This window comes from Limulus polyphemus, unplaced genomic scaffold, assembly GCF_000517525.1.
Source record: "Limulus polyphemus unplaced genomic scaffold, Limulus_polyphemus-2.1.2 Scaffold6783, whole genome shotgun sequence".
Taxonomy (NCBI): domain Eukaryota; kingdom Metazoa; phylum Arthropoda; class Merostomata; order Xiphosura; family Limulidae; genus Limulus; species Limulus polyphemus.
In genome coordinates, this window is record NW_013672393.1 from 17,893 (window position 1) to 43,818 (window position 25,926).

General features: G+C 31.5%; 1 non-coding gene across 1 annotated transcript; it reads right to left on the reverse strand.

Moving 5' to 3' along the window:
* Nucleotides 1–20,277: 20,277 nt before the first annotated feature.
* Nucleotides 20,278–20,351, reverse strand: Trnat-agu. The gene has a single exon. It is a non-coding gene; the product is annotated as a tRNA-Thr (tRNA).
* Between the last annotated feature and the right edge of the window lie 5,575 nt (nt 20,352–25,926).

Below are 25,926 nucleotides of genomic sequence, written 5' to 3' on the forward strand. Positions count from 1 at the left end.
ATCCGTGTCAGTGTAAATTACTTGTACCTGATGATGACAAAACCTTGTCGCAGTTTACATTGCAGAAAGCTCCGACGTAAGGTTCTCATGTTCCAAGAACGTCCAAACTCTCTGTTGGTTTCAGTAATTCATTTAGTCTACGAGAACAACGGTTTCTGGATTCTTTCTACTATATGTCTGTGACTTGTTGGCGATTCAACAATAAAGAAACAGCAACACAGACCACTTGTTTTAAAATGATATATTAAAACAAGTCAAACGTATATACAAATTTTCATTACCCTGTTGGTTATCCCAGTTGCAACCAGAGATTTAAAAAATTGTCTGTATTACGTTAAAGTTTACACAGGCTGGTTGAATTACCTTAGAACATAAATTGGCATGACTAATTACTCATCTCTACTCTGTTATTTCTATATAATCTGTGATAATTACACTTTAGAAGTAACCACTATATGCTCTTTATGGCTAAACTCACAATCCCACAGTTTAGATCAATTTAACTATATCTACCAATCGAATTACATTTTGGACGCCAATTTATACCCCTAGAACTCAAATTCGATGACGAGGAACTGTGAGACTAATAATGGCTGGAGACGGCTTGAATGGGTAATGAAGAAAAACATTAATATAAGTTTAACATAACAACAAATGTACAACGTTTCGTCAAGGTTTAATCTAAGTTGAATTAAATCATAAAAACTTTTAACATCCTAGAGAATAACAAAAAAGAAATAGCATGTTTTGAAAAAGAAATATAATCGAAACGGGTATCGTCTTTTCATAAATATTTAGTTTCAGCCAGGAGATATTGTTTGAAAAATAAAACTATAAAAATTCAAGCTTCTCGATAGGAAATAATATACCGGAAACCTGGTAATTTTTCTAAATCATAGGGAATTTAGAACATCCTTGATAAAGTCTTTTCTCATCATTAAAACACTTTTTCTTGTTTCCCTACACTTTTGGTCATCGAGTTACAGGTTTGAATTTCTTTTTGTTGTGGTTTAATTATTCAATGGACTATAATCTGCATGTATGAGATAATTCTGCAAGTTTTAGAGCACTTGACACCGTGAGACGGGTATCGCCTTGAACAGTCTACCAAGTTTGTAAGATCAAAATATTTAATGGAAGTAGCCTGTATCTAAATAGTAACTTCTCAAAGACTTTTAAGCTTTAGTGAAACGATTCTGTAAGAAGTAGTTTTAGGAAGACGATACGAAGCCTTGTGTAAAACATTTTAACTCTGATTAAGCGAGAACCTAGATACTGTTTACTTAATCTATTACAGCTAACTTAATACTTAATGATGTTTAATAGTAAACCAAAATATTGATGTAAACAAAACAATGTTTATGTATAGAATATGATATTCATACTGACCTGCTAAGTGTGCTAGAAGTATCTTGTATGTGAATTTTGTCGCAAATGCTAATATATACTTTCGTCATCAGTAAACCTGGGAACAATGATGAACGTTCACCTACTGTTGATTAAGTACGTAACTTGTAGGTGATTTTTGTCTTAAATGCTAATGTCTTTTTTCGTCATCAGTATCCCTTGGAACAATGATGAACGTTCACCTACTGTTAATAAAGTACGTAACGCTATTGTATTATTACTGTTATATATTAGGTACCGCTACTTTGTTCTTGCTACTAATTTTTAGTGATTATGACAGATTTGTTATGTTACTTATGTTTTTTTTTTTTGTTTTCAAGTATTAATCTCTGTGTTTCAGGAATGTTTTTGTTTCTAGTTTTAAAGTTCCTTTTTTAATAAATTATTACTGTATGTGAGTATATAATCTGTAGATAAATTTAACATGTGATAATTATAATAACAACAAACGGCTAAGTATGCAGCAGTAGAGGAAGGTGTTCCACCTGGTGGGAGGGATTAACGTCGTAGATACGTTGTTGTTTGTGTTGTTCTCTACTGCAGAACTCGAGCCTTGTGCTGTTGAATATAAATAATACCAGGAATTGAAAATGGCAGAAAGATGGCAGTAGAGAAGAAGACTACATTCAACAACAAACACCTAGATCTTCGAAATTCTGAAAATTTCAGAAGAAACACATAGTTTGTATAGTACAAGAAAAAACTTTAACAGAAGTATTCACGTTTAAAATTCGTACACAAAAATTATCAGATTAGAGCATAGATAATTGAAATAAACTGCACGATCAACTGCTACGTTAAACAGAATACAGTGTCTTAAGAACAGAAATAATATTCTTACTAAAATAAACCGAAATAATAAATTAGTGTAATTAAAATAATACAGTTTGCAAACACATGTAATATACAGCGTGTAAAATTATTCTTTGAGCAATAACCTGATACTTAATTATCAAGTAATTGTTCTTTAGTCATGAAATATGAGTATGGTTGAATAGTTTATAAAAAAGAGAACCCATGAGGTATCAAAGTATTGGTTACAGCAGGAAGGCATTAATTACCATTTTCCCAAGTGAATATTTTTGAATTATCGTCCACATTTAACGTGTGTATTAAACTACTTTATAAATGAGTCTGACAAGATTTAGCTTCAATGTATTTATCTAATCCTGTTTGTTTGATTTTTTGTTCAACATAGTTTTTTTTGGGAAGGGGGGTTAATAAAACACTATTTCATTGAATATGCCTAATCCCCCAAAAGGTTTAAAATAACTCTATTTAATTAAATGTACCTAATTCTATTTGTTTCATTTTATGCTCAGCAAAAACTGTTGTCGAGTTTGATCAACTTTTCTTTCATTGCGTTTGGTCTTACTTTCTACTCCCACTCAAGGCCGGTTTAATATACACGGAAAATATTTAATCGTAAAAGAGGCCTTGTATTTTTTATATCAGTTGTCTTCAAATTCAATCTTCTTACAACATCCCTCACGATACACGGTCTTGGAAAACATTCTCTCAGAAAATCCAAGTCTCTGAAAATGTAAAAGTCACCCGAACAGCAATGCACAAATTTGAATATGCTACTAACAAACCAGTTTTATAAATAAAACTGAATCTATACACGATTTTACTAGATTTTTCTGTTCTATATTTTCAATAATTTTAACATCACTCGTAAATACGTTATTGACATGTAATTATGAAGCAATTGAAATCTGTCTTCAAAACTTTTAAAGTCAACTACAACGTAAAAAGAGCTAGGAAGATAATTATGCAGCGGTGATTGACTCATCCTCCAATTTATAATCAGGAAGGCGCTTTTTCTGTTTGACACTTTTTCTGTGAAGTTTAAACACTTCATTATCGCTTGTCATGGCACCTTCGAAAATATATTTTAGATATTGAAAAGAGTTTGAATTATGTCATTGACATAATAACTAGCAATATGATTTTTTATAGTTTTCTCTGCACTTAGTTGCTAACTAGATTTATATATACAAACTATCAAAAATAATTAAAACAACATGTACGATGCTAGCTCACTCGCTAATGACAGTTGCACAGCGGAATGTCTGCGGACTTAGAATGATACCCTTTGAGGGTAGAGCACAAACAGCCCATTGTGTAGCTTATTGCTTAATTACAAACAAACAAACAAACAATTCTCCAATTTTCAGCCGAGTGAAGCCTAGTGATTAGTGTTCTGGACTGTGATGTTGAGATTCTACTGTGGAAGTCGCATTCAGCCGATATTTTTATATCCTTCCATTTCATAAGGTATTCCATATGTAAACTGATGTTCTCGTGAGATTTTAAAACTTTTGCACATATTTCCAGGAATTAAAACCTTCATCAGTTATGTACATTTTCCTATATACATACAATATCAATGTGGTTACTTTTAAATAATACGACAGTCCCTTTATTAAAAAACTATATATTTTGTAATATTTTAACGTTGTATTGCTTTTAACTGCAAATATATTTTTACAGAAATTTAAGTTTTAAATTATTTAATATTCTTATATACACATATGTATGGGTAGGTTCTTTTTAATTACAATTTACCCTTCAAAATATTATCTTTTTATCTTTCTACTTTCGCTATCACTAGTCTTAGCCATCTTTTTTTTCTCTCTCTCAATTTCTTTTAGTTCCCACCATTAACCTTATTACTTCACTACTGTACAGTTCGCTAAGTCTAATCATGCTTTATTTGGTGACCGAGCACCTTCAAAATAGCCCTGTAGTGACTTTTTCTAAAGAAAACTCGGCTTAGAATTGTCACTAAGCATAACGTTTTTTGAGTTTTTTGCATTAATAATTCATCAAGGTTTAGTGAAATTTATTTTTATCGTAAAAGCTTTAAAATCTACTATCATGTTGAAATACAAAGAATTATTTTTTGTTATAATAAAGTTTATTCTTTTCACATTTTGTCCGATTTTTTTCATAAACGTATAGCGACTAGTATCTAATAAATACTAGAAAATATAAAATTGATTTGATAAATTAAAAAATAAATTAAATTCATAATTTTTTAATAATTATTCTGATTTATTAGGTATTTAAACAAAGCGGCGGCATCTTTTGGGGTGGCTAACTATTTGACTATATTGCTAATATATACTTATTTTACTTTAAAACGTTGTCCTAGAAACAGTGTTATATTAATGAAAATATAATTTATCTCTTTATTTCCCTGAAAGGGGTCGAAGGTCGCCTAAAGGGAACAATTTCCTCTAAATTTTCGCCAGTGTTGAATTTTATAGCAAGAAATAATAAAAAAAAACAATATTTCTTTTATTTACCCGTCAATAGTGGGCATGACACAATTTTGACAAAATAACATGAATCAAGTATATATATAATAATAGTATGTAAAATAATATAAAGTAGGACATTACAGTTCCTGTTACAGAAGTTTGGAGATACGTCTACATCTGTAATAGCCATAATATATGCAATATTGTCCACACTCTGTCGAATGTGGTTCATGCACAACCTTCTTATTGTAAGTCCACATTCGACAGTTTCTAATGTTGTCATTTCGTGGAGTCAAGATAAAAGAATGAAAATTTTCACGTTTCCAATTTCGACCAAGCTATACACAGACCGAGTAACTTCCAAGTTTATGTCTTGGATAAAAGGTGAGAAAATTTTAAGAACAAACAACATCTGTATAATAAATGTGATAGAAAACAAGTTGTTCACAAATATTTAGAATTGTTGTTTCTTACGACAAAAGACAATAGAATACATATCTTTTTTTCAGGTTTTATAAATCCAATATGTTTACTGTCTATCATTACAGAATATACTTTGCAAACAAAATAAGCTGTATGAACACTATACTTTAACTACGACAATGAAGAACGGTTTCTGTATGTCAGTCATTGTAAACTGAATTATACCATCATATTTTAAAATCTTTGGAACAAATATACAAGTGATATATAATGTGGCATTTCATAAATGGTATTCATAAATTCCTTTAACTTAGATCACGACATAACTACCTGTGTGAGATAGAGCAGATATTCACTAATTCACCTGTTCGTTTCTTTCTACTTTATAAATTAATATGGGGTTTATTCAATCTTGCCTATAATTATTGTCGAAATTAGTGTCACCTTCTATTTGTAGCCAGAATAAAAAATGTAAATTCAATTATAAAACATTATGTTTTGTACCAATGAGATACAAACTAGGTCAATCCCCTCATAATGTCATTACACTTATGTGACCTTATTGAAATTGGTTCATGATTACTTCCGGCTCCTGACGAGCATCTTAACCAATTCTATCTTTCCCAATAAATCTTATTATGAAAGTAAGTAGATCAATATGACTTACATTTGGTGTTGTAATAATTATGGAAAATAAATTGCAATTTTAACTTCGTTTGTGAATTTAAGCTGAAGATGATATGCCATTAATTTTATGAACTTATCACAGGTTTGACGTGACAAATAACTTTTAATTCCTCGCCCCAATTTACATAGTATTCTAAATTTTTTTGAATAATAATCGAATTTGCTAAGATACCCAAGACAATTTAATTAATATACTTTGTATTATGTACATTATTTTAGGAAAATCCTGGAAATTTCGTCTTTAACATGCTTAAAGTTTTTTGTAAGATTTATGTGCCATTATTTTTGTATAAATACGATGGAAAATGGTGATAGTATAGGCGCAGACAACTTATTTATGGTCAATAGCCAGTAGTCTCTCCAGTTTATGTGAAAAAACCATATCGGGCTATTCACTTTCTCGACCGAAGGGGGAATCGAACCCCTGATTTTAGCATTATAAATCCGCTGTACCACCGGAGGACTAGAAAACGTTACCATATGATAACCTCATGCGCATATTGTATTGTGTCATTGCTTTGAGGTGGCCATGGGTTTGGAATATATTTTAGTTTTTAGTGGAAATTAGATTATAAATGGAATAGAAAAACTTTTATAAGCAATGTTTTGTCAATACAACGTCATACTCGAGATTAAAAAGGATTAGAAAAAAAAATTAACTAAAGCGATGATAATCTAAATAAATTAAAGACAAAATATCACTAAAGCAACGACGAATCACCTCTAACGAATAATTTTGAGTTATTAAAAACCCCAGTGATGAAACTGCATAAGTGATGAAAACGGAATTTTAAACACAAAATAATGCTTTATAGTAGTTGTTGTTGGTTTCGTAGTACTAAGGTGCACAATTGGCTATTTGCACTCTCTTCACCGCTACGAAATGAACACTGGAATTAACGGTTTAAGTCCGTAAATTTACAGCTGACTTACAAGAGGATAACAATGAGCAATAAATAATTTTGAGTCAATTAATACAAAAAGTTACAGATAGAACTAAATTATATTACTTTTTATTGTAAGAATTGAACTTCAGAGCTAAAATCCTGCACCAGGATGAAGCATCTACAGTCAGTGGTATTAGAACTAAAACACAAACAGTTTGAATGCACATCTCGTGTGCCCCCCAGTGGCACAGCGGTATGTCACGGACTTACAACGCTAGAATCTGGGTTTTGAAAACCGTGGTGGGCAGAGCACAGATAGCCCATTGTGTAACTTTGTGCTCAATTACAAACAAACAAACACATCTCGTGATTAACAATATAACAAATCAATAAATCGATCATGGTGTTCTTCTCAAATGTGAGGGTAGGCGATTCTCTATTCCATTCTATCTGCAACAACTTTCTTAATTAAATCTTTTCTCAGTTTCTTAGAGTCCATTGAGTCTCTACTTACCTCTTGCTCGTCTCCCTTAAATTTTTCCCATCAGAATTTCTGCAACCGATGAGGGAACGATATGTTTGCGGGCATACAATGCTAGCATTTGGAGTTCGATTTCCTGCAATGGACGCAGGAGATAGTTCAATGTGGTATCGTTTTTTGAAAAAACTGGAGCTCTGGCTTAGTTGGTTAAAGCGCCTGTCTAGTAAACAGGGGATCGAATCCCACCGGTGCCTTCTAAATTTTTTTTAAAATAGTACATATATTATGTGCTACATTCCGTCAACTGATGACGCTCTTAGTAACAGATCATGATCTTCATATCTTATCACGTTGCTTTAGTTTCCTCCACCACTGAAGGTTTACGGAGGTTATGCTGTGTATGTTTATCAGCAACCTGAAATTTCCACTTGACCAGTACCCGATGACATCAGAATGACATCAGTAGAGTGCATACCTTCACCACGAAGTGCTGATTATATTCGGCTCTTAAGAAAATACGAAAATGTGTCCATATTTCCCATGTTATCAACAGACATGGATCATTTTTGTTGACGGAGTTAAAGTTTAAAAATAGTAGTAACAGTTAGGGACTTTTGGAATTTTTGTAACCTTGCTATGATTCTAACCCTCCATAAACTAAACACTTCTAATTCGGGTCATAATTCAAAAGTATACTAGTTTTCGTCCAAATTTATTCAGCCGTTTTCGAGAAATATTCTTGCCAATGAAAATGGATTTCTAAGGGGTACCCCCGTTATTCCCTTCATAATATTTCTGAGGCATAGGATCCCTACCTTATAGATCTGAAGGACTATAAGTCTCATAAGTCTCATCTGGCTCGACATTTGCAACTAAATTTAGTCATGTACAAAGCAATTTCAAGATCTTTCACAAATACCTAACTTCACAATCTTCAAAGTTCAAACGTACTCTGTTACCACGTGCGGGGCGATGAGAAACACCTGTTTCTGAGCCCCCCCCCCCCGTTTGTCTCCCGAGGTTCCTAGTGAACTCTGGGACATCTTAAATAGAAAGAACATTATATGCGACGCCGCATAATAATTTCGGTTCTAAATGGTAATGTTCTGGAAAAGTGATCCTATATTAAAGAGCAAAAGAGAGAAAAAGATTAAAAATAAACATATTTTAAATTGTTTGTTTGGAATTAAGCAAAAATCTACACAATGGGCTATCTGTGCTCTGCCCACCACGGGTATCGAAATTCGGTTTCTAGCGTTGTAAATCCGCAGACATACCACTGTGAAACTGGGGTGCACATATTTTAAAGTAGAAAAAAAAAGATAAAATGGGCAGCGTTTGATTAATTAGAATATGGAAATATGTTATATATATTCCACTGCTGGAAGTGTGTTCATTGTAAAAGTAATATGGAAAAATTAAAATTGTCCGTTATAGTTGCAAGCCTACTACAAGTAAAATCTACAATATGACTTTTGTTCTAGTTGATTAGAAATGTCACACGAAGCTACACGTAGGCTTTTTGAGTTAGCTTCCTTAACTTAGCAGTGATGGCAGTTAGACAACACCACCAACCGCCAACTCTTTTACCAAAAAATAGTGGGATTGATTGTCATATCATAACGTCTCCACAGCTAAAAGAAAGAAAATATTTGGAGACAGGGGTTCTATCCTATGATTCTCAGAATTAGAGTCGAGCGTCTTAATCACTAAGCTATGCCAGGCCAGGCCAAGATGACTGTCAGGATTTTCAAATATATGTTCTTCTTTTTTCCCAATTGTGAAAATAAAAAGCTTTTACTTATGCTTCTTAATAGTATAACGAAGATATTTAGAAGAAATCAGAACAAAAAATTATTGTAACTCGCGCCACAATTGTAAATGAATTACACACAGAATACTAGTGCGATAGTAATAGAGAAGATAGGTTGGCTTGTCAACAGAAATTCTAAAGTAATTTAAAAGAATAAAAGAACTATATATATATATATAGTGTCTATGATATGCCTATAATCTCTATAGTATGAAGAATTTGTTGTACATACGTCTATCTTTTTCCGGATACATATAAATATTATTTTAAAAACAGGTTAAGTGTATACTGTTTATTCATAGTTGAATTTATTGATAACAATTCACAGACACCTATTGTATAAGAAACCTAAGCCCAACAACAACATAGGATATATTTTGTACGTTTATCTAGTCAGAAAAACCTGTAATCAATTTACTTCCAAGATTTACTTTCTCATTTGGAAATGTAACAATACAAAAATTAGCTTGTACTGTTGTAGACAAGTCATTCACGGTTTTCTTTTTCAGCCTTCGACATTTGACGATAAAAACATTTTCGGGTTTATTTATAATATAATAGTCAATAACTTTGTAGGTAATTATACCTAGCCATAAGGCAGTATCCTGTGAGTAGTTAATAGCTTGAATTTGGATTGGATTATTACTACGGGTAAAAAGTGGACAACATATATATGGAGTTCAGAGGCTACCACATAGATACGACTCTAATATCGCAGCATGCACAAAATTATGTATGAAAATGCTGGATAGGTCTGATTGGCTATAATAATGGCTAGCATGACTGCAAGAGGAGGCCTCAGTGACTTTCAAAGATTGTTGGAGTGCGTTTGGCGGGAGCTTCAGTGACTAAGATAGCTCAACGTGGTGATGTTTCACGAGCAATGGTATCTAAGATGATGTCAGCATGGAACTCCGTCAGTAAAGGGCAACAGTGGACCTAAGGATTGTTATGCTGTTTTCTTGTCAACTTTGTTACTAAGATTATTAGCCTTTATCTGGTATTAACCTGGTTTGAAAAATTGGTACGTTCTTAATGCAAATTATCTTTTTCTGATTTGTTTAAACACTATTTTAGCTTTGAACTCATATTTTCTCTCTGATTGGTGTGGTAGTTTCGTTTGCTTCATTCTACTATAGTTTGATTTAACTGTCAAATAATTTGTTTCTAGGTAACTAGCCACATTGATATTATTGGTAATTAACCAGTTAGTCTAATTCTTGGACAAATTACTGTTATATATAATTTCTCTTCCCTTAACCAGACCACTAGCTGTTTGAAATATTATGAGGAATGCTATTGTTTAGTCTCAACCGAAGTTGGAAGCCTCTTTCTTTATTGTTCCAGCATAGGAATCTCTACCACACTCCATGATAAGAACTTTGGAGTAAAGATGGTGCTAAAATCTTATTTCATGAAAGATTTCTTTATCTTCCTTAATGAAACTCATCTCAATAACGTCCTTTATTCCTTTATCATCATTTCTCTGTTCCATACAAAATTCAAATATAATTAATAGTAATCTGAACATAGTAAAAAGTGGACCTATTCTTACACACGTATTCAGCGACATTGTCATGATATAAAAGACTGTTTAGTTTATACATTATAGGTGAATATATTTTTAAGTGAATATTTTATTATTGTTTAGTTTTTGTTATAATATGAGTTAAAAGCAGACGATTGTAGGAAGTTTTGTTAATAATTCATAAGTTATGAGACTATCGAACGTCACGCGCAATAATTAGACGTTGAGAATATAGAAGGCGGGCAGACGATTAAGTGATAAAGATATAAATAGTGTAAGACAGACAAGAGCAGACAGATAATAGCAAAAAAGAGTAAAGAATAAAATTAACAGTATAAAAGAAGATAAGAAGAAGAGTTTATTCCATGAAAGCGTGATTCTAAAGCAGTTGAGGGCACTTTGACTAAAGGAAAACAATTTATTATTTCTTACGATAAAAGACAAGACAATAAATAACTTTTTCTTTCACATTTCATAAATCCAACATGTTTAGTGTCTATCATTACAGATTATACTTTGCAACCAAAATAAGCTGTATGTACTCTATTCTTTAACTTTGACAATGAAGAATGGTTTTGGTGTGTCACTATTTGCAAACTGAATCAAATCATCAGATTTTAAAATCTTTGTAACACATATACAAGTGATGTATTCACAAAACTTCAAGTATTAGATTAAGCGTTATGAACTTAGATCATGTATTGAAGTTTATAGTCAAACATTTAATGAAACCTTACAAGAAAAATATGACAATAGATTAATGATGATATTCAATGTAAATATTGGAAATGAGAAACCTTTCCATCAATAGAGGTGACAACAATTTTACAGTAATTACCATGCATTTGAAAACGTCACGCCAATATATTTTTTCACTATCTATTTGTTTTCTTATTTCAGAGTCAATGAGACAAAATTAGTGAAATGCTTTAAAATGTGCTCATGGCAGATACGCGGTCTTTAGATATTTCGTGCTCAATCAGTTTGTGATAACAATAAAAAGTTCTTGACAAAATGTTTAATAAGATATGTTTTAAATTGTCCTATGTGTTGGAGAGAGCAATACTAATAAACAAGAGTACATTATATTCTTTATATTCAACAGCCCATGGCTCGAGTTCTGCTGCAGAAAACAACACTAAAAACAACGTATCTACGACGTTAATCCTTCCCACCAGGTGGAACACCTTCCTTTACTGCTGCATACTTGCCTGTTTGTTATTGTTACAATTATCACATGTTAAATCTATATGTAGATTAAATACTCATGTACAGTAATAATTTAATGAAAAAGATACATTAAACGAAAAATAGTAATATTTTTGGAATACAAAGATTTAATATTTGAAAACAAAAGAAAGCATAATCTACATAACAAGTCTGTCATAGTCACCTAAGATTAGCAGCGAATACATGATATCATTACGTATTAATAATAGCTGAACCTACACTCACTGTCCTCACGTATCCGGGAAACCTGGGAAGTCAATGAATTTTAAGTTTTCGGCTCGGGAAACATCAAATAATTTCGTTTTACAGACTTTCAAATCTAAATGTGATTCATGTGATTCAGTGATACTTGTAGGATATAAATGATGAATTAAAAAATTAGCATTCGCTACAAATATGACATACAGGTTACGTATGGAACACTTAGCACTTCAGTATGCATATTCTATGCATAAACATTGTTTTGTCTACATCGATGTTTTGGTTTACAGGTAACTGTCATGGAGTATGAAGTTAGCCGTAATAGATCAAGTAAACAGTCGCTAGGTTCTCGCATAAGTAGAATGAAAGGCTTTAGAGAAGGCTTCTATCGTCTTTCTAAATCTGCTTCTTGCGGGATCGTTTTATCAAAGCCTTTAAGAAATCTCTATTAAGAGATAGGCTGCCTCCATTAAATAAGTTATTTTGATCTTACAAACTTGGTAGATCAATCAATTTGTCCCATTGTCAGTAGTCGTAGAAGGAAAACGAAATACCTTGGATGTAATCCGTCATTCACCCGTTTGTGTAGGAGAATTTTGAAAGATAGCAAAAGGAAGGGAAATAGTTTGATTGTTTCCGTAAAGTCTTGCAGCCAAAAATGATATAAATCTACAAAGGTCATTGTTTTTAATTACATGTCTATATATAATTCAAATAATTATCAACAGTGACATCAATAATTAGATAAAATATTTTATCACTAATTTTGTTTTTATCCGTTATAAAACAAAATATACACAACAACTAAGCACTGCCTACAGCACACGAAGTCATGATGTAGAACACTAAGTCTTTCCAACTCCACAGAAGCCACGAAAAGTTGCTATATGTCGATATTTAGACATTCTAAAGGCATTAAGAATGTCACTAAACCAAATCTGTATAGAATTAAATTGAGAAAAAATTTTCCTTATAATTCAAACCAAAAAACATGATGCGATATTATCTTTAAAATGAGAAGATACTCCTGAAATGATAACTTGTATAACTTCTATATCCACAAATTCACAATGTATTGTTTTAACACGATTGAGCTGCTTGCGAGTGATTTTCTAAATATAACTATTGTCGGCAGTGAAAGTCTCTAGATTTGTCACAAGACACTAGAAATATCCAAAAGGCGCAAAATCTGTAGAAAAAACATCGCCGATTTGGCAATTTTGAGTAAATTAAAGAGACAGATATTACTACTGACAGTTAAATTAAGTCTGTAGGAAGCATCAGGTGTACCTAATAATCTAAAATTTATGATGACATCATGCTTTCTGATAATGCATTATATATTTGATAAATATTTAGGAAAATTTACTGTTTTTCAAGACATATCTGCGGACTTACAACGCTAGAAACCGGGTCGAAATACCCTTGGTGGGCTGAGCACAGATAGCCCATTGTGTAGCTTTGAGCTTAACTTCAAACAAACAAACAAAACAAGATTTTGAAGCATTAAACAAGACACTTCAACGATATCATATTAATACGCCTCTACATTCAGGGTTCAACAACACAAACAACTTATTCACAATAACAACGCTTAAAAATGAATTCAAACCTTACGAAAACAGAGTACTTAATTCTACACCAACAAACAAACAAGTGCCTGGCCAAAACTTCACATCAGTATTAATAAACAATTTATTTATAATATTAATAAATCAATAATAATAAAAAATACAACAAATACAATATTCTGACAAACGTTTTTTCAATAACCGCATCGAGTGACAAACAACGACCAATTAATCCTTCTATAACTACCTTTAGACTTTGTATCTTTCAGTGAAGCTTCTGGCAGGGTATTTATTCACAGAGTAGGTCACGAGAGTACAACCTCTTGTGATCATAAATTTACATACTCATCTGCTCTATTAATAGTACCTGTACGTCACCGATAGGGAAGCTGGTGTCAGTTTCATCATACATATATATTTACTCAAAACACAAATGATTATGTAGAAGGTGATTTAGCGTTTTAATGAAATCAAAAATTCGTAAGTAAACTAAACGATGTAAGGAAATAATATGTGAACGATAAACAGAACAATAATCATTAAAAAATTATAATTCGCTATCTCACAACATTAAGGAGATGAAATAATAAAGACTGAATGTTAAGATGAGCATGTACATCTTTACAGAACTGGATTGATAGTTTTGGTATTGTTTGGGCCAATGTGCTTGTGTTTGTCATTTTGTCTAAATATAATGGCCATACTAGAATAAATGTAATGTGAGTGCTTTTAGTAAAAGGTTTGCTTAGTATTAGTTTATATTTACTGTAATAAGCAACATTATGTAAGATGAAAATGAAATACTTGACACTTAAGTAGTGTAATACAATACGTAATGCAATACCACTTTTAGTGACGAACATGTATGTGTAGACAAGCATTTGTGTCTAAGCTAGTTACCGTACGGAGTACGATTGTACGTTTTGATGGGGTAGGATTATAATGCAACAATAAATGTTATGGCTGTATCATTATTAGTTGTGATTCTGTGTATGAAGTGTCCTATATGTATAATTAAAATTTAAAACTAGTTATTTGTAGTGATAATCTGACGATTTCGTGAACGAATAAAACTTAAGTATACCTGAAAATATTTTCGGTAATTTGGTCTATCCAGAACTATAAAATCAACCTAATTCAAAGATTTCTATATGTTTGGTGCAGATGAGCTTGTTAAGCACAGTTTCAAAGCACATGTAAAAAGAACACAATAAATGTGAATCATTTTGCTGACGTGAGTAGTTATTTAGCAATCGACATACTTATACATATTTGTGTACTTCAGAAAATATTGCTTTAATAAATACTTGACGTAAGAGGAGCACATTTGTTAAAAAAAATTACATTTTACAGCAATAAATATGTTCCTTCGGTGTATTAACACCCGAAACGTAATAGTCAACAGTGTTGTTTATGTTGTAATGACATTGTTTGATTTGAATCAAGTTAAAAGGGTTAATGGATATACACCATCATAAACATGGATAACCTGATTTTCGTGTGTATGTTCTGATGAAATATCAGTAATTCAAGATCAACATGACTTATGATATCGAAACTTTATAACATAAGATTTAAAAAAACGGTGATTTTTGAAATTTGGGTTTTTCTCTTTATTAAACAATACAATAATAACGTTTTTCAGACAATAGTTCAGTGACATACAGTACATGAATAGATGAAATATTCAGGGAATTAAATATATTCTTAACGAAAAGAACGATCTTCAAAAAGTCCGGAAAGTTTATTTCACAAGGTGTGGGAACTATGTACACTATTAACAGTAGCGGTAATTACACGATTAAGAGTAATAACACAATAGCAGTAACTACACTATTAACAATAATAACATAATATTCTAATGGTTATACACTAATGTTTGCTATTCATAATTTTTACCCTTTTACATGTATTTTTACAAGTTAATATTTAGTCTCCTACTAACCATTTCCGACAACGATGTTAGAGAAATGTCGCATTTCTTATTTGTTCGTTGCGACTTACCCTATCTAATCATTGTTTTAAGAATGTCGCTTGTCTACTTACAGGTTCATAACTTATAATCATTGCCAACAATTTTCACCATCTCCGGCTTGCACGATTCTTGCCACTCCTTATAATCAGCTTCAAGGATAGCCACTCTATCTATAGTATCCATACAATTAGCAGACACGGAATGTTGGCTATAATTCAACAATTATTATCAGCCATAATCGTGATTGCTAATCCGATGCACGAAATTGAAGTTGGTGATACCTTTTAAGTTCTGAATTAAAGATTTATGTTGTGAGAGACAGTTTATATGTTTGTATGATGTTTTAGAGTTTTGAGTAGCATTGGGGGAAATCGATCTTGCATTGCTAAAAAAAACTGTGATCCTGTCAGCAGCGTCGTGTCCGAAAAGGCAGGATCCTCATACATAAACAATGATACACGACATCAATACAGTTGCAACATTAAGTTAATAATGACTACGCTACATGTGTGATGTCTGTCATATAATAATTAAATTGCATCCACGTCCTGCATGCAGCTATATATGTATGGACGAAATACATTATGAGGTTTTATATAAGCTTCAAACTACATTGACGCGATTCAATGTCAACGGTTATATAGTCGCTGTTATTTACTAGTTAGTCGAATAACCTTAAAAATTACCCTACACAATGTGCAATGATTCACTTTGTAATAGTGCTTAGATTTTACTACAATACTTACAGCAAAAATTAGCAGAACAATATTAAAGAATAACAAAGGGGAGATCCTTATGATGAACCTCTACCGTAGTTCATGATAAAGAAATAGCAAAAATTTTATTTTAAATAACTTTACTAGGAAGATTTCTCAGTCTTAAAGGTTTAAAATACTGTTTGCATTCATATCTTATAAAATAATTTACAATTTTAAATTAAAACAAGTAAAAAATTCAACAAATAATATGGTCAAAAGATCTACCCACAGTTTCTTTAAGTTGATTTAAAATCTATGTCTAAATTATATTCCGAAAATGTAAGTGTTTTTTCAAAAGTGCTTTAAAAAGTTTTTATTAAAATGTAAATCCATATAAACCGATTTATAATATTAGCACGAATATGACGCTGTAGTAGTTATATCCCACGTGAGCAATAGATAGAAAACATACTGACGACCCAAAAAGAGTTAAAAAATGCGATAATGTTAAACTTTTGAGAAACTGTATTTCATAATGAAGTAATATTCTAAAATTTCTAATGAATTGAGAACAAAAATTAATACAAAACGAGATGAAAGTGAATCGAACTTCAACAGTGTTTAGTAGGTATTATATTAGAATAAAACTTTAAATGTTTTCCTAACTTTTGTTCTAAACAATAAAGTCATGAAGAAAGTACTAAAATTAAACCACTAGCTTAAGTTAAAAATTAATGTTTTTACTGATTTCCTTACCAACTGACTAAAAGAATTTTTAACATTTGTTATGCTCAAACACTTTTCTTATCTCGTATAGTGTCCCAAAATCCACATTCACAGTTTGCACCTGAAGAAGAAAGGTCCACCTTTCAAAAGCGCTCGGGTTTTAGAATTTTTACTCATCCTATATATTGATCTCGTATAGTGTGCCAAAATTGTACTGATAATCACAGTGGTACTCTGTGTAACATACAAAGCTGCTGTCCATAATCAACTCTGAAATATAAGCAAAATCCTCATATAATATATTGTGTATTGGGTAAAGGGTGATATCGGAATATTAAAAGTACAAATCTATATATTGATGCCGTTATTATAAAAAAAAGTTTCCATAATATCTAGGTTTGTTTTACTGTGAAAACATCCTATTATAAACGATTTTAATTTAATATTCAAATTATTTTTATTACAACTTCAATTACATACAAGAACATAAAAGATATTACAACAATATATACATTTATTTTTTTCCGAAAAGTTTTAGCTTTCGCACTTGGAATAATTTTATTATTTTGAAATAATTAGGTATTTTAAGAAAGCGTTGGCATCCTCTGTGATCTAACTATTTAGATATTGCTAATATATACTTATTTTCTATGAAAATGTATCTGTATATTTCACAGAAACGGGTCAGAAGACTGCCTGGAAGGGTCACTTGTTTCAACCACCAACATACAATACTGTGTTGTCTATCAATCAGTCAGTAGATATTAAAATTACTTCACCGAAAGGATGCTCAAAGCTGGAATTAGTATTGTCGCGACAATAGTAAAACGTGCTCATGCCATGAATCACGAGACGAATTATATACTCTGTAGACTACCACACAGCATTACATACGAACTATAAAACCAAGAAGTAAAAATATTTATAACACTAAATTTTGTTTTATTTACTCTTTAAACAGAACACTTTCGGGGAACCTGCGGAAGTACATCTAATAATATTTAGTATTTAATTTTTCTTAATAATTTAACTGCTGTTCAAAATTTTCTTCAAATTTATCATTATGAACTACCTGCGCAACACATTAATAACTCTAGATTTACTGCAAAGTAACTGGGTTCTAATGATAGCATTCAAACTCCAAATCAGAATCCTGGTCATCCTTCTCTCAATAATATCCTTTCTTATTCATTTAACTGGGTGATACTTTACTGATAAAACGATTTGCTTTTATGTGCAATGATAGTTGTTTGTTTCTAAAATATTATTTATTGGAAGAAACATTAGAATTTATTGATTCTAAAATAGTTGAGAAAAAAGTAAAATTAATTTATTTGTTTGCAATCGGTATGATTAATTATTAAATCTGTTTTCTCTAAATCTTTCTTTGAGTGTTGTTGTTTGGCAGCCCTTGTTTAGTTAAAAATAGTACAACACAATGGTTTTTCTTCCCCGGAGTAGAACCGTGTATTTCAATGTCATCATTCTTAAATTTTAATTTTGAGCCATTTGTAGTGTACAGAGTGCTGGTCGTTCAAGGTTATATTCTGAATGTCATGATTTTAATATATTAATCTGTTGGTATGCAGTGCTAAAAACAAAAACAATCTTTGTTCAGTACTTTGTCGAGCATTCGTGTGAAAGGGAAAATTCTCACGTGATTTAGTTAATCTTAATAAGTTAATGTTGTTTTCTCCTGGTTTCGTGTATCTTTCTTCAGTGTCATGTTTGTGCAGAAGTTTCACCAATTTTCAAAAGAGCTTCGATGATATTGTAAAAATATTATGTTAGAGAGCATAAACAGCGCTTGCTCCTGCAGACCAAGTGCTCTCGCATACTTTTCTTAGTGTTATATTATTCTCTTGGAAATCCGTAAGAATTTTTCGTCTTTTTGTAGAAGCAGAGAAAAATACAAACAACTTTGCATGAAATTGAAGAAAAAATTGTCGACAAGATCTGTCGAATAGCTAGCACTAGGTATAGAATAAGCTGATGCTACTTGTTTTTTAATCCGAATATTTCACAACCATATTTGATACATTATCATGTGTTTGACCTCTACAGTTTTTGATGTCTATATTCAATACTTGCAAGGTATTTAGCCCAACTTTCTCTAAATTTTCACGATTGTGAAATTTTATTGGAATAAATAAAAATATATATTTGTTTTATTTGCCCGTCAGTAGTAGTAGGCATGAACCAATTTCGACAAGGTAGCATGAATCAAGTATATATATTTATAGTACTTAAAATATCATACAGTAAAGAAGGACATGACGATTCTTGTGAGAGAGGTATAAAAATAAACACCTGTATAGAATCATATTACAATAATGGATAATAATTATAGGTATGGTTAAAAAAAAACAGTTGTGTAAAAATAAACTAAATAAAAGCGTCATGTGTTTTATAAAGCATACCTTATGCAATTAAACATGCTATAAAATTCCTTCAAAATCTCCTTACATCACACGAAATAACTAAAAGCAACGTTGGGTACATAATTAGATTTGAAAGAAGGTTGGCAGAGAAAACAACAACAACAATTAGCAGTTTTTTCTATTTAACATCTCTAGAAGTTTGCTACAAACCTGGGGAAACAATCGGGGAATTTCAGAAACAGGTGTTTCTCGTAGTAAAGTTGTACTTAGAAGATTGTGATGTTGGAAGATGTTGAACTTGCCTGGTGCATGACTGAATTTAGTTGCAAAGATCGAGCCAGAGGAAGGTCGGAAAGGTGTGAATGATCGAATATTTTATTATCTCATGTAGTGTAAAACAACTGCCCTTATGAGACTTACGTTCCTTCAGAAAGATGGGATCTCTAAACTCTCAGCCCGGAAAATTTGATGAGGGGAATAAGGGAACACCCATCAGAATGGAACTACAGGGGCACTCATACCTTCGCCACATAGCGTTGATCATATTCGGCTCTTTAGAAAATACAATATTTCTATATTTGTTTCGTTGTCAACGGACATGGACTATTTTACGGTGAACTATAGGGAATAACATTCTACATATTTCCACCAGGTTTCATTAAAATCCGATCATTTTTGTTGACTGAGTTAAAGTGTAAAAATAGTGGTAACAGATAAGGACTTTTGGAATTTTGAAACCTTGCTGTGATTTTAACCTTCCAAAACTAAACTCTTCAAAGTTGTGTCATAGTTCTAAAGTATAGCAGTTTTCGTCCAAATTTATACAGCCGTTTTCGAGAAATGTTGCTGACATACACTCACGGAGTTAAAGAATAACCTCTCTAAGCCTTCGTTGTTGGAGGTAACCAAAGCAACGTTATAAGAATATGAACATCATAATCTGTTACATAGAACGTTATCTGTAGCACATTATATTTGCACTTTTTAAATAAAAGTTAAAAGGCACCGGTGGGATTCGAACCCACGATCTCCTGTTTACTAGACAGGCTCTTTAACCAACTAAGCCACAAAGCCCTATCTTCTAACCAAGATGACACTTTAAACTATCTTATGCGTTCATCGCAGGGAATCAAACTCTGGATGTTTGCTCTGTACGTCTGCAAACTTACCATTCTTTCACCGGTTGTAGAATTTCCGATGGGTAAAATTTTGACGAAGAATAGCGAGAGGTAATAAGAGACTCACTGGACTCTAGGAAGTGACTAATGGTTTGAAGACAGTTAGCTTTAATTAAGAAAGCGGTTGCAGACAGTGAGGAATAGAGAACAATCGAGAATTATATTCGTCATACTTCAAAACTGAGGACAGCTTGATCGATATCTTGATTTGGTTACTCACGAGATGTGCATTCAAACTTTCTGTGTTTTGATTCTAATACCAGTTACTCTACATACTTTATCCTAGTGCAAGATTTTTTCGTTGAAGTTCAATTCTGATAATAAAAAAGCAAATTAGTTTAGTTCTATCTACAACTTTTGTATTAATTGACTCGAAAATATTTAGTGCTTATTGTTATCCTCTTGTAAGTCAGCTGTAAATTTACGGACTTACATCGTTAATTCCAGTGTTCATTTCCTAGCGATGAAGAGAGTGCAAACAGCCTATTGTGCACCTTTGAACTACGACACCAACAACAACAACTATAAAGTATTATTTTGTGTTTAAAATTCATTTTTCATCACTTATGCAGTTTCAGCACTGGGGTTTTTAATAACTCAAAATTAGTAGTTTGAGGTGATTGATCGTTGCTTCAGTGATATTTTTGCCATTAATTTATTTAGATTAGCTTTGCATTATTTAAAAAAACTTTTTCTAATCCTTTTCTATTTTCCACTACAAACTAAAATATGTTCCAAACCCATAGCCAGCTGAAAGCAATGACGCAAATCTCCCGATGGTACAGCGGATTTAAAATGCTAAAATTAGGGGTTTGATTTCCCTTGGTGGACACAACGAATAGCCCGAGATGGCTTCGATATAAAATACACTCACAAATAACATATTTGAATTCATCATGACGCTTAAGTTTACTTATGTAGTTCATTTATTCAGATTAGAGATAAATGATGATATTTCTTTGTTCTAAGCCAATGAGAAGTGACAATCATATCTAATATAGTTTAACATTCCACTAATATTAAGCTGAATATAAGTTTACCTATAACTGGAAAGACTACTAGATATTGACTATAAGTAAGTTTTCCGTGACTATGCTACTACCACTTTGCTGGAGGTATTGTCTTTATACAAAAATAATGGCACGTAAAACTTACATGAAAAGATTAAGCATATTAAAGCCCAAATTTCCAGTTTTTTTCCTAAAATAATGCAACTTTTACTAATACAAAGTATAGATACATATAGCACAGTCAAGGTGTCAGAACATACGTCATGAACATGTCCAATGGTGAACAGTAACACTTGGAGGGACAGGCAACTGTCAGTTTTAAGAAACCGCCTTGTGTAATGTATAATATACATGAATTGGACGTAATACGTTTCGATAATATTTTTAACATTATAACTTTTCAAACTTATTGCTGTAATATCTGGGTATGCGATAAAGAATATCCTAGCTATAGATTTTCTATCATTTTTAAATAGTATTATTTTTATTTTACACATTTACGATTATCACTGTTAAGGGAATGTGAACTATGTATCGTAATTGACAATGGAATAGACATAACAGGAATGAACTATGTATACGTTGCTGACGCCCAGACAAAACAAGGGATATACAGTAGATTATACATATACACACTCTAGCTGACAGAGAAACAAACAAAGAAAGGAGACTGAGCTATGTTCCGTAACTGAAACTCAAACAGATATACACGGAGAGTAAATCATGTAAGGACTGCTAACACTGAAACAGACACAGAAGTAGAATAAATTATATACGCTAACTGATACTAAGCAGATATACACGGAGTGTGTATGGTGGTTCTGAAATAGAGAATCAAAATGGATAAAACATCCACAAGAGGTAGAACTGAATCATAGGGTTGAATACTTTATATTAAAACGATGTTGAGTACACAAGTCAACAAGCGATGTGGTGCCGACAGCCGATATAAGGTCGTGGTGGAACTGAATATGTTCACAAACGAAGTAAAAATTGCAATTTATTCTCCATAATTATTACAACACCAAAAGTAAATCATATTGATCTATTTACTTTTATAGTAAGATTTATTAGGAAAGATAGAAGTAGTTAAGATGCCCGTCAGGAGCCGGAAGTAATCATGAACCAATTTCAAAAAGATCACATAAGTGTAAGGACATTATGAGGGAATTGACCTAGTTTGTATCTCATTGATACAAAACATAACGTTTTATAATTGAATTTACATTTTTTATTCTGGCTACAAATAGAAGGTGACACTAATTTCGACAATAATTATAGGCAAGGTTGAATAAATCCCCATATTAATTTATAAAGTAGAAAGAAACGAACAGGTGAAGCAGTGAATATCTGCTCTATCTCACACAGGTAGTTATGTCGTGATCTAAGCTAAAGGAATTTATGAATACCATTTATGAAATGCCACATTATATATCACTTGGATATATTTGTTACAGAGATTTTAAAATACGATGGTATCATTCAGTTTACAATGAGTGTCATACAAAAACCGTTCTTCATTGTCATAGTTAAAGTATAGTGTTCATACAACTTATTTTGTTTGCAAAGTATATTCTGTAATAATAGACAGTAAACATATTGGATTTATAAAACCTGAAAATAAGTTATTTATTACCAGTTATTTATCACTTCAAACCCGTGGTAAGATCATAAAATTAATGTCATATCATGTTCATTCTAAATTCACAAACGCTGTTAAAATTGCAATTTATTTTAGACAATTATTAAAACACCAAAATTAAGTCGTATTGATCAACTTACTTTTATAATAAGATTTACTGAGAAACACAGGAGTAATTATGACTTTATAATTATACTTTAAGATCTATAACATTAAAATTCGCGGTTCTAACTAAACTAAACAAGGGCTGCAAAAAACAACACTTAAAGAAAGATTTAAAGAAAGCCTATTGCAAAGAAATATATGAATTTGAGTTCTTTTCTACTATTTTAGAATTACTAAATTCTAATGTTTCTTCCAATAAATAATACTAAAAAACTATTATTACATACAAAGGCAAATCGTTTTACCAGTAAACTATCACCCAGTTAAATTGATTTAGAAAGGATAATATTGAGAGGAGGATGACCAAAATTCTGAGATCTGGATTTGCGTTTTTTTAATAAAAATATTAGCGTTTGAGTGTTAACATCAGAACCCAGTTACTTTGCAGTAAATCCAGAATTATTAATATGTTACGCAGGTAATTCATAATGATAAATTACTGGAAGATTTTGAACAGCAGTTAAATTATTAAAAAGAATTAAAGAATAAAAATTATTAGAGGTACTTCCGAAAATGTTCTGTATCAAGAGTAAATAAAACCAGAATAATAAAAATAAATAAATAAAATAAAAAATTAAGAGTTTGAGTGTAATCATTAGAACTCAGTTACTTTGCAGTAAATCCAGAATTATTAATGTGTTGCTCAGGTAATTCAAAATGGTAAATTTCAAGCAGATTTTGAACATCAGTTAAATTATTAAGAGAAAATTAAAAAATAAATATTACTAGATGTATTTCCACAGAGTCCCCGGCAAGTGTTCAGTTTCAAGAGTAAATAAAACCAAAATTAAGTCTTAGAAATATTTTACTTCTTGTTTTTAAAGTTCATATGTAATGCTGTGTTGTAGCCTACAGAGTACATAATTCTTCTCGTGACGCTATACCTTCTCTGATGGTATGCGCACCTTACACTATCGTCGCAACGGTACAAATTCCAACGTTAAGCGTCCCTTGGGTGACGTCATTTTAATGTCTACTGACTGATAGATAACACAGTATTGTATAGAGGAGTGAGTGGTTGAAACATGTGACCCCTTCATGCGACCTTCGACCACCTTTCAGGGAAATAAAGAGATAAATTATATTTTCATTAATATAGCACTGTTTCAAGGATAACGTTTCAAAGTAAAATAAATATATATTAGCAATATAGTCAAACAGTTAGCTCTCAAAAGATGCCGCTGCTTTGTTTAAATACCTAATAATTCAGAATAATTATGAATTTAACATCTTTTTTTAATTATTAAATCAATTTTATATTTTCTAGTATTTATTAGATACTAGTCACTATACGTTTATGAAAAGAATCGGCCAAAATGTGAAAATAATAAACTTTATTATAACAAGAAATAATTCTTTGTATTTCAACATGATAGTAGATTTTAAAGCTTTTACGATAAAAATAAATTTCACTAAACCTTGATGAATTATTAATGCAAAAAACTCAAAAACATTATGCGTAATGACAATAATAAACCGATTTTTCTTTAGAAAATGTCCTCAAGGTTTAATCTAAGTTGAATAAAATCCTAAAGACTCTTAACATCCTAAGGAACAACAAAAACAAATAGCATGTTTTGAAAAAGAAAAATAATCGAAACGGGTATCATGTTTTCATAAATATTTAGTTTCAACCAGGAGATATTGTTTGACAAATAAAACTATAAGAAATCGAGCATCTGGAGAGGAAATAATATTTCGGAAACCTGGTAATTTTTCGAAATCATAGGGAATTTAGAACATCCTTGATAAAGTCTTTTCTCATCATTAAAACACTTTTTTCTTGTTTCCCTACACTTTTGCTAATCGAGTTACAGGTTTGAATTTCTTTTCGTTGTGGTTTAATTATTTAATGGACTATAATCTGCATGTATGAGATAATTCCGCAAGTTTTAGAGCACTTGACACCGTGAGACGGGTATCGCCTTGAACAGTCTACCAAGTTTGTAAGATCAAAATATTTAATGGAAGTAGCCTATATCTAAATAGTAATTTCTCAAAGACTTTTAAGCTTTAGTGAAACGATTCTGTAAGAAGTAGTTTTAGGAAGACGATACGAAGCCTTGTGTAAAGCTATTTCACTCTGATTAAGCGAGAACCTAGATACTGTTTACTTAATCTATTACGGCTAACTTAATACTTAATGATGATTGATAGTAAAACAAAATATCGATGTAAACAAAACAATGTTGATGTATGGAATATGATATTCATACTGACCTGCTAAGTGTGCTAGAAGTATCTTATACGTGAATTTTGGCGCAAATGCTAATATATATTTTCGTCATCAGTAAACCTGGGAACAATGATGAACGTTCACCTACTGTTGATTAAGTACGTAACGCTATTGTATTATTATTGTTAAATAGTAGGTTGCGCTACTTTGTTCTTGCTACTAATCTTTTAGTGATTGTGACAGATTTGTTATGTTACTTATGTTTTATTTTGTTTTCAAGTATTAATCTCTGTGTTTCAGGAATGTTTTTGTTTCTAGTTTTAAAGTTCCTTTTTTAATAAATTATTACTGTATGTGAGTATATAATCTGTAGATAAATTTAACATGTGATAATTATAATAACACTAAACAGGCAAGTCAGAAAATCCAACAGTCTTTGAAAATGTAAAGGTCACCCTAATAGCAATGCACAAATTTG